Consider the following 11,437-nt stretch of genomic DNA (forward strand, 5'->3'; position numbering starts at 1 on the left):
TCTGTTTGGAGATAGTGCTAATCTTGATGAAAAATTGGTGTACGGTTTGCATGGAACGTACCATATTCTCAGAAATCAATTTGGACGCACCCGATAGAACACCTAGATCATGTGTGTCATATGGAATCTCACGTCAATCTATTTGGATACAGTGTTAGTTTAGGTGCAAATTGGTGCATGGTTTGCGCATAATGCACCATAGGCTCAGAAACCATTATGGAAGCACCCGATAATAATCGTAGGTGAAGAGGCTCATGTGGAAGGTCGGTTCGATCTGTTTGGAGATAGTGCTAATTTTGATGCAAGATAAGTGCACAGTTTGCATAGAACATACCATATGCTAAGAAAACCATTAGGACGCACCCTAATAGAACTCCTAGATGACATGTGTCATATGGAATCTCGCTTTGGTCTATATGGAGACAGAGTTAGTTTTGTTGCAAGATAGGTACACAGTTTGCGCCTAATGCATCAAAGGCTAAGAAACCATTTTGGATGCACCTAATGATACTCCTGGGTAAAGATGCTCAAGTGGAAGCTCAGTTTTCTTTGTTTGGTGATAGTGCTAATCTTGAAGCAAGAAAGGTGCACGAATTGCATCGAACGTATAATATGCTTAGAAATTTATTTGGATGCTCCCAATAGAACTCCTAGATGACATGTGTCATATAGAATCTCACTTCGGTCTCTTTGGAGATAGTGTTAGTTTCGGTGCAAGATAGGTACACGGTTTGTGGCTAATACACGGGCTTAGAAACTATTTTGGACACACACGATGGTACTCCTTGGTGAAGAGGCTCAAGTGGAATCTTGGTTCTGTCTGTTTGCAGATAGTTCTAATCTTGATGCAAGATAGGTGCACGGTTTGCATGGAACAAACATATACACAGAAATCAGTTTGGACAAACCCGATGGAACTGTAGATCCACCAGATGGAACTACTAGATGAAGTGTATCATATGGAATCTCGCTTCGGTCCAGTTGGAGATTGTATTAGTTTTGGTGCAAGATAGTTGCATGGTTTGTGCCCAGTGCACCATAGTCTTAGAAATCACTGTGGAAGTTTCCGATGGTACTCCTAGGTGAAGAGGCTCAAGTGAAAGCTCGGTTCGGTGTATTTGGAGATAGTGCAAATCTTGATGAAAGATAGGTGTACGGTTTGCGTGGAATGTACCATATTCTTAGAAATCAATTTGGACGCACCCGATAGAACTCCTAGATCATGTGTGTCATATGGAATCTCGCTTCAATCTGTTTGGAGACATTGTTAGTTTAGGTGCAAGATTGGTGCATGGTTTGCGCATAATGCACCATAGGCTCAGAAACCATTATGGAAGCACCTGATGATAATCCTAGGTGAAGAGGCTCAAGTGGAAGGTCGATTCGATCTGTTTGGAGATAGTGCTAATCTTGATGCAAGATAGGTGCACGGTTTGCATGGAACATACCATATGCTAAGAAATCCATTTGGACGCACCCCAATAGAACTCCTAGATGACATGTGTCATATAGAATCTCGCTTTGGTCTGTTTGGAGACAGAGTTAGTTTTGGTGCAAGATAGGTACACAGTTTGCGCCTAATGCATCATAGGGTAAGAAACTATTTTGGATGCACCCGATGATACTCCTGGGTAAAGGGGCTCAAGTGGAAGCTAAGTTTGCTTTGTTTGGAGATAGTGCTAATCTTGATGCAAGATAGGTGCACGAATTGCATCGAACATACCATATGCTTCGAAATATATTTGGAAGCACCCAATAGAACTCCTAGATGACGTGTGTCATATAGAATCTCACTTCGGTCTCTTTGGAGATACAGTTAGTTTCGGTGCAAGATAGGTACACGGTTTGTGCCTAATGCACCATATGCTAAGAAACTATTTTGGACGCACGCGATGATACTCCTTGGTTAAGAGACTCATGTGGAATCTTGGTCCTGTCTGTTTGGAGATAGTTCTAATCTTGATGCAAGATAGGTGCACGGTTTGTATGGAACATACCATATGTTCAGAAATCAATTTGGACACACCCGATGGAACTGTAGATGCACCCGATAGAATTACTAGATGAAGTGTATCATATGGAATCTCGCTTCAGTCCAGTTCGAGATAGTATTAGTTTCGGTGCAAGATAGTATTAGTTTCGCTTCAATCTATTTGGAGACAGTGTTAGTTTATGTGCAAGATTGGTGCATGGTTTGCGCATAATGCACCCTAGGCTAAGAAATCATTATGGAAGCACCCGATGATAATCCTAGGTGAAGAGGCTCAAGTGGAAGGTCGGTTCGATCTGTTTGGATAGAGTGCTAATCTTGATGCAAGATAGGTGCACGGATTGCATTGAACATACCATATGCTAAGAAATCCATTCGGACGCATCCCAATAGAACTCCTAGATGACATGTGTCATATGGAACCTCTCTTTGGTCTGTTTGGAGACAGAGTTAGTTTTGGTGCAAGATAGGTACACAGTTTGCGCCTAATGCATCATAGGCTAAGAAACCATTTTGGATGCACCCGATGATACTCCTAGGTAAAGGGGCTCAAGTGAAAGCTCAGTTTGCTTTGTTTGGAGATAGTGCTAATCTTGATGCAAGATAGGTGCATGAATTACATTGAACGTACCATATGCTTAGAAATATATTTGGATGCACCCAATAGAACTCCTATATGACGTGTGTCATATAGAATCTCACTTCGGTCTCATTGGAGATAGTGTTAGTTTCGGTGCAAGATAGGTACAGGTTTGTGCCTAATGCACCATAGGCTAAGAAACTGTTTTGGATGCACGCGATGGTATTCCTTGGTGAAGAGGCATGTGGAATCTTGGTTCTGTCTATTTGGAGATAGTTCTAATCTTGATGCAAGATAGGTGCACGGTTTGCACGAAACATACCATATGCTTAGAAATCAATTTGGACACACCCGATGGAACTGTAGATGCACCCGATGGAACTACTAGATGAAGTGTACCATATGGAATCTCGCTTCAGTCCAGTTGGAGATAGTATTAGTTTCGGTGCAAGATAGTTGCATGGTTTGTGCCCAGTGCACCATAGGCTCAGAAATCATTGTGGAAGTTCCCGATGGTACTCCTAGGTGAAGTGGCTCAAGTGAAAGCTCGGTTCGGTCTGTTTGGAGATAGTGCTAATCTTGATGAAAAATTGGTGTACGGTTTGCATGGAACGTACCATATTCTCAGAAATCAATTTGGACGCACCCGATAGAACACCTAGATCATGTGTGTCATATGGAATCTCACGTCAATCTATTTGGATACAGTGTTAGTTTAGGTGCAAATTGGTGCATGGTTTGCGCATAATGCACCATAGGCTCAGAAACCATTATGGAAGCACCCGATAATAATCGTAGGTGAAGAGGCTCATGTGGAAGGTCGGTTCGATCTGTTTGGAGATAGTGCTAATCTTGATGCAAGATAAGTGCACAGTTTGCATGGAACATACCATATGCTAAGAAAACCATTAGGACGCACCCCAATAGAACTCCTAGATGACATGTGTCATATGGAATCTCGCTTTGGTCTGTATGGAGACAGAGTTAGTTTTGTTGCAAGATAGGTACACAGTTTGCGCCTAATGCATCATAGGCTAAGAAACCATTTTTGATGCACCTGATGATACTCCTAAGTAAAGATGCTCAAGTGGAAGCTCAGTTTGCTTTGTTTGGAGATAGTGCTAATCTTGATGCAAGAAAGGTGCACGAATTGCATCGAATGTACCATATGCTTAGAAATATATTTGGATGCACCCAATAGAACTCCTATATGACGTGTGTCATATAGAATCTCACTTCGGTTTCTTTGGAGATAGTGTTAGTTTTGGTGCAAGATAGGTACACGGTTTGTGGCTAATACACGGGCTTAGAAACTATTTTGGACACACACGATGGTACTCCTTGGTGAAGAGGCTCAAGTGGAATCTTGGTTCTGTCTGTTTGCAGATAGTTCTAATCTTGATGCAAGATAGGTGCACGGTTTGCATGGAACAAACCATATACTCAGAAATCAGTTTGGACAAACCCGATGGAACTGTAGATGTACCCGATGGAACTACTAGATGAAGTGTATCATATGGAATCTCGCTTCGGTCCAGTTGGAGATAGTATTAGTTTTGGTGCAAGATAGTTGCATGGTGTGTTCCCAGTGCACCATAAGCCTAGAAATCACTGCGGAAGTTCCCGATGGTACTCCTAGGTGACGAGGCTCAAGTGAAAGCTCGGATCGGTCTGTTTGGAGATAGTGCTAATCTTGATGAAAGATAGGAGTACGGTTTGCATGGAATGTACCATATTCTCAGAAATCAATTTGGATGGACCCGATAGAACTCCTAGATCATGTGTCATATAGAATCTCGCTTCAATCTGTTTGGAGACAGTGTTAGTTTAGGTGCAAAATTGGTGCATGGTTTGCGCATAATGCACCATAGGCTCAGAAAACATTATGGAAGCACCCGATGATAATCGTAGGTGAAGAGGCTCAAGTGGAAGGTCGGTTCTATCTATTTGGAGATAGTTCTAATCTTGATGCAAGATAGGTGCACGGTTTGCATGGAACATGCCATATGCTCAGAAATCCATTTGGACAAACCCAATGGAACTGTAGATACACCCGATGGAAGTACTAGATGAAGTGTATCATATGGAATCTCGCTTCAGTCCAGTTGGAGATAGTATTAGTTTCGGTGCAAGTTAGTTGCATGGTTTGTGCCCAGTGCACCATAGGCTCAGAAATCATTGTGGAAGTTCCCGATGGTACTCCTAGGTGAAGAGGCTCAAGTGAAAGCTCGGTTCGGTCTGTTTAGAGATAGTGCTAATCTTGATGAAAAATTGGTGTACGGTTTGCATGGAACGTACCATATTCTCAGAAATCAATTTGTACGCACCCGATAGAACTCCTAGATCATGTGTGTCATATGAAATCTCGCGTCAATCTATTTGGAGACAGTGTTAGTTTAGGTGCAAGATTGGTGCATGGTTTGCGCATAATGCACCATAGGCTCAGAAACCATTATGGAAGCACCCGATAATAATCGTAGGTGAAGAGGCTCATGTGGAAGGTCGGTTCGATCTGTTTGGAGATAGTGCTAATTTTGATGCAAGATAAGTGCACAGTTTGCATAGAACATACCATATGCTAAGAAAACCATTAGGACGCACCCTAATAGAACTCCTAGATGACATGTGTCATATGGAATCTCGCTTTGGTCTATATGGAGACAGAGTTAGTTTTGTTGCAAGATAGGTACACAGTTTGCGCCTAATGCATCAAAGGCTAAGAAACCATTTTGGATGCACCTAATGATACTCCTGGGTAAAGATGCTCAAGTGGAAGCTCAGTTTTCTTTGTTTGGTGATAGTGCTAATCTTGAAGCAAGAAAGGTGCACGAATTGCATCGAACGTATAATATGCTTAGAAATTTATTTGGATGCACCCAATAGAACTCCTAGATGACATGTGTCATATAGAATCTCACTTCGGTCTCTTTGGAGATAGTGTTAGTTTCGGTGCAAGATAGGTACACAGTTTGTGGCTCATACACGGGCTTAGAAACTATTTTGGACGCACGCGATGGTACTACTTGGTGAAGAGGCTCATGTGGAATCTTGGTTCTGTCTGTTTGGAGATAGTTCTAATCTTGATGCAAGATAGGTGCACGGTTTGCATGGAACATACCATATGCTCAAAAATCAATTTGGTCACATCTGATGGAACTGTTGATGCACCCGATGGAACTACTAGATGAAGTGTAGTCATATGGAATCTCACTTCGGTCCAGTTGGAGATAGTATTAGTTTCGGTGCAAGATAGTTGCATGGTTTGTGCCCAGTGCACCACAGACCGAATCACATTTTGCGCTTAATGCATCATAAGCTAAGAAACCATTTTGGATGCACCCGATGATACTCCTAGATAAAGGGGCTCAAGTGGAAGCTCAGTTTGCTTTGTTTGGAGATAGTGCTAATCTTGATGCAAGATAGGTGCACGAATGTGGGGGTATAAACCCCTATACCCTTACGGCTAGACTTGGGCCAGGAGGCTTGGCCCATCACGAAGACAGTCCGAGGCTTGATCTAACTGCTCGGAGTTTCACGCAAGGAAACAAGACGTGGAGATCAAGCCGGATTCTAGTCGGTTAGAATAGGAATTGATATTGTACTATCTATGGCAACTGTAACCGACTAGGATTAGTTTCCAGATCTGTAACTCTGGCCTTTGGACTATGGAAGCACCCGATGATAATCCTAGGTGAAGAGGCTCAAGTGGAAGGTCGGTTCGATCTGTTTGGAGATAGTGCTAATCTTGATGCAAGATAGGTGCACGGTTTGCATGGAACATACCATATGCTAAGAAATCCATTTGAACGCACCCCAATAAAACTCCTAGATGACATGTGTCATATGGAATCTCGCTTCGGTCTGTTTGGAGACAGAGTTAGTTTTGGTGCAAGATAGGTACACAGTTTGCGCCTAATGCATCATAGGCTAAGAAACCATTTTGGATGCACCCGATGATACTCCTGGGTAAAGGGGCTCAAGTGGAAGCTCAGTTTGCTTTGTTTGGAGATAGTGCTAATCTTGATGCAAGATAGGTGCACGAATTGCATCGAACGTCCATATGCTTAGAAATATATTTGGAAGCACCCAATAGAACTCCTAGATGACGTGTGTCATATAGAATCTCACTTCGGTCTCTTTGGAGATAGTGTTAGTTTCGGTGTAAGATAGGTACACGGTTTGTGCCAAATGCACCATAGGCTAAGAAACTATTTTGGACACACGCGATGGTACTCCTAGGTGAAGAGGCTCAAGTGAAAGCTCGGTTCGGTCTATTTGGAGATAGTGCTAATCTTGATGCAAGATAGGTGTACGGTTTGCATGGAACATACCATATTCTCGGAAATCAATTTGGACGCACCCGATAGAACTCCTAGATCATGTGAATATATGGAATCTGGCTTCAATCTGTTTGGAGACAGTGTTAGTTTAGGTGCAAGATTGGTGCATGGTTTGCGCATAATGCACCATAGGCTCGGAAACCATTATGGAAGCACCCGATAATACTCATAGATGAAGAGGCTCAAGTGGAAGGTTGGTTCGATCTGTTTGGAGATAGTGCTAATCATGATGCAAGATAGGTGCACGGTTTGCATGGAACATACCATATGCTCAAAAATCAATTTGGACACACCTGATGGAACTGTTGATGCACCCGATGGAACTACTAGATGAAGTGTATCATATGGAATCTCGCTTCGGTCCAGTTGGAGATAGTATTTGTTTCGGTGCAAGATAGTTGCATGGTTTGTGCCTAGTGCACCACAGACCGAATCACAGTTTGCGCCTAATGCATCATAAGCTAAGAAACAATTTTGGATGCACCCGATGATACTCCTGGATAAAGGGGCTCAAGTGGAAGCTCAGTTTGCTTTGTTTGGAGATAGTGCTAATCTTGATGCAAGATAGGTGCACGAATGTGGGGGTATAAACCCCTATACCCTTACGGCTAGACTTGGGCCAGGAGGCTTGGCCCATCACGAAGACAGTCCGAGGCTTGATCTAACTGCTTGGAGTTTCACGCAAGGAAACAGGACGTGGAGATCAAGCCGGATTCTAGTCGGATAGAATAGGAATTGATATTGTACTATCTATGGCAATTGTAACCGACTAGGATTAGTTTCCAGATCTGTAACTCTACCCTTTGGACTATGGAAGCACCCGATGATAATCCTAGGTGAAGAGGCTCAAGTGGAAGGTCGGTTCGATCTGTTTGGAGATAGTGCTAATCTTGATGCAAGATAGGTGCACGGTTTGCATGAAACATACCATATGCTAAGAAATCCATTTGGACGCACCCCAATAGAACTCCTAGATGACATGTGTCATATGGAATCTCGCTTGGTCTGTTTGGAGACAGGGTTACTTTTGGTGCAAGATAGGTACACAGTTTGCGCCTAATGCATCATAGGCTAAGAAACCATTTTGGATGCACCCGATGATACTCCCAGGTAAAGGGGCTCAAGTGGAAACTCAGTTTGCTTTGTTGGAGATAGTGTTAATCTTGATGCAAGATAGGTGCACGAATTGCATGGAACGTACCATATCCTTTGAAATATATTTGGAAGCACCCAATAGAACTCCTAGATGACGTGTGTCATATAGAATCTCACTTCGGTCTCTTTGCAGATAGTGTTAGTTTCTATGCAAGATAGGTACACTGTTTGTGCCTAATGCACCATAGGCTAAGAAACTATTTTGGACGCACACGATGGTACTACATGGTGAAGAGGCTCAAGTGGAATCTTGGTTGTCTGTTTGGAGATAGTTCTAATCTTGATGCAAGATAGGTGCACGGTTTGCATGGAACATACCATATGCTCAGAAATCAATTTGGACAAACCCGATGGAACTGTAGATGCACCCGATGGAACTACTAGATGAAGTGTATCATATGGAATCTTGCTTCGGTCCAGTTGGAGATAGTATTAGTTTCGGTGCGAGATAGTTGCATGGTTTGTGCCCAGTGCACCATAGGCTCAGAAATCGTTGTAGAAGTTCCCGATGGTACTCCTAGGTGAAGAGGCTCAAGTGAAAGCTCGGTTCGGTCTGTTTGGAGATAGTGCTAATCTTGATGAAAGATAGGTGTACGGTTTGCATGGAACGTACCATATTCTCAGAAATCAATTTGGACGCACCCGATAGAACTCCTAGATCATGTGTGTCATATGGAATCTCGCTTCAATCTGTTTGGAGACAATGTTAGTTTAGGTGCAAGATTGGTGCATGGTTTGCGCATAATGCACCATAGGCTCAGAAACCATTATGGAAGCACCCGATGATAATCCTAGGTGAAAAGGCTCAAGTGGAAGGTCGGTTCGATCTCTTTGGAGATAGTGCTAATCATGATGCAAGATAGGTGCACGGTTTGCATAGAACATACCATATGCTAAGAAATCCATTTGGACGCACCCCAATAGAACTCCTAGATGACATGTTGTCGACGAAAGCTGGTCGGCAGTCTACCTTGGGGTATACCCACGGTAGTAGTTTATCGGTAGACGGTGCGCAAACTACGAACTCGATGGTGACGCAAGACACAGGCAAGCTTTTTATCCAGGTTCGGCCGCCGAGTTGGCGTAATACCTACGTCCTGCGTCTGATTGTATTGATTTGTGTTGAGAGAATAATCTATCCTAGGGGGGTCCCTTGCCCCTCCTTATATAGTCCGGAGGGCAGGGTTACAGATCTGGAAACTAATCCTAGTCAGTTACAATTGCCATAGATAGTTCGATATCAATTCCTATTTCTAACCGACCAGAATCCTGCTTGATCTCCACGTCTTGTTTCCTTGCGCGAAACTCCAAGCTGTCGGATCAAGCCTTGAGCTTGTCTCGTAATGGGCCAAGCCTCCTAGCCCAAGTCTAGCCGTAAGGGTATAGGGGTTTATACCCCCACAGCTAGTCCCCGAGCACCATGTATTGTGAAGTAACACGCCATCTTGAGCTTCTTCGACCAATGAAACTTTGAAATCTTCAATCAGCATGAAAATTGCCCAGACAATTGCGACGGTATTTTGACCAAATCTAAACATATTTGATCAACTTCATCATAGAAGAGGCCAATTGTTCGAAGAATGCATGGTGCTCTTGAGAAAAAATATCTCTTTTCCGGTGAAGTGTGCCCACTTTACTTTTTTGAAAAGTACGGATCCTCAAAAAAAGCAAGCATATTCACCGCAAGGTGAAGTGTGCCCACTTAGTCCTCGAGCCTGGTAGTAGGTGACGTAGGCACGTGGTGCCAGGGTCAAAAGAAAATTCCCCAAAGTAGTTTTGAAACTGAGATGCATCGCCAGATGCATCGTACCGATGTAGTCCCCGAGCTTGCTAGAAGGCGAAGTATGAGCCTTGTAGCAAGGTCTAAAAAAATTAAAATTATCCAGTCCCCGAGCATCTCATGCTCATTTACCATCGAATAGACTTATCAATTTGACGAGCTGGTCAACCAGTCCCCGGGTGTACAATGCTCGGAGATCGATACAGCCCGCTGATTCCCGAACTAATAGACTAGGCGACCAGTCCCCGAGCATCAAGCGCTCGGTGGTCGGTGCAGTCCCAACAAATTTGACAACCAGTCCCCGAGCATCAAGTGCTCGGTGGTTGGTGCATTCCTTGAAGTTCCGAGTTGATAGACTGGGCGACCAGTCCCCGAGCATCAAGTGCTCGGTGGTCTGTGCAGTCCTTGAATTTCTGATTTTATAGACTGGGCGACCAGTCCCCGAGCATCAAGTGCTCGGTGGTCGGTGTAGTCCTTGAAGTTCGGAGTTGATAGACTGGGCGACCAGTCCCCGAGCATCAAGTGCTCGGTGGTCGTTGCAGTCCTCAGATTGTTGACTCTCTACCATTTTTTGTCTGCTTGTTTTGAAAAATTTTACCACATAAAAGTTGACGTGACGAGACCTCCTGACGGGATGTCAGATGGCTGCATGAAAAGTTGCGCCTGGCAACTGTGCAGCCGCCCTTTGCGCGGTTTGAGAAAAGGAAACCATCAATTTGTACGAAAACTCCGCCGCATTAATTGTCGATAATCATTGAAAACCGAAGCGCCGCGTCCACCGTATGGCCCGCCCACTTCCCAAGAATGCAGGAAGTGGGAGGGGTGGAGTTGCGGTTTATAAAATCCAGACATTAACCCCGCATTGCTTACCCTGCCATTGCCTTCAAGCTTTCCGCTCTCGCCTTCTTCAACCACCTGCACCCTCCTAGCTCGAAACCACTCCCGTATCTCCAATGGCGAAGAGCGACTCCAAGAAGAGGGCCGAGCTGATGGCCAAGGAATGGAAGAAATCCCGCAGCACCACAAAATCCCTCGGTGACCTCGTCGATACGGGGCTACTGCACAGCCCGGAGCTCGGTGGCTGGAGGGCGCCGGAGGGGGAGAGCTACCCCGACCCCCGCGCCGGTGAGATCGTAGTGTTCGAGGATTTCCTTAAGAGGGGTTTTGGGGTTCCTGTTCATCCTTTTCTTCAGGGTCTTCTTTTGTATTATGAGATCAGGATTTGCAATCTGCACCCGAACTCAATCCTTCTCAATCTGCACCCGAACTCAATCCTTCTCATCTCCACTTTTATCCATCTGTGCGAGGCCTATGTTGGCATAGAGCCGCACTTCGATCTCTTTCGTTATCTCTTTTGTTTAAGAAAGAAGGGAGCGGTTGGAGGCTCCAAGATTGCAGGTGGAGTATACCTCAATCTTCGCGACGGGATGAAGAACCGTTATCTGCACTGTCCATGGAACACTTCCCTAACCGAATGGTACAGGAAGTGGTTCTACGTCAGGGAAGAACCGGGCAGCTCCACGTTTTGCGACGTGGGGTACATCCTCGAGAAGAGGGTAAGCTGGACCGACCGCCTAGAGTTCGACGGCCAA

Source organism: Sorghum bicolor, unplaced genomic scaffold (assembly GCF_000003195.3).
Source record: "Sorghum bicolor cultivar BTx623 unplaced genomic scaffold, Sorghum_bicolor_NCBIv3 super_39, whole genome shotgun sequence".
Lineage (NCBI taxonomy): Eukaryota > Viridiplantae > Streptophyta > Magnoliopsida > Poales > Poaceae > Sorghum > Sorghum bicolor.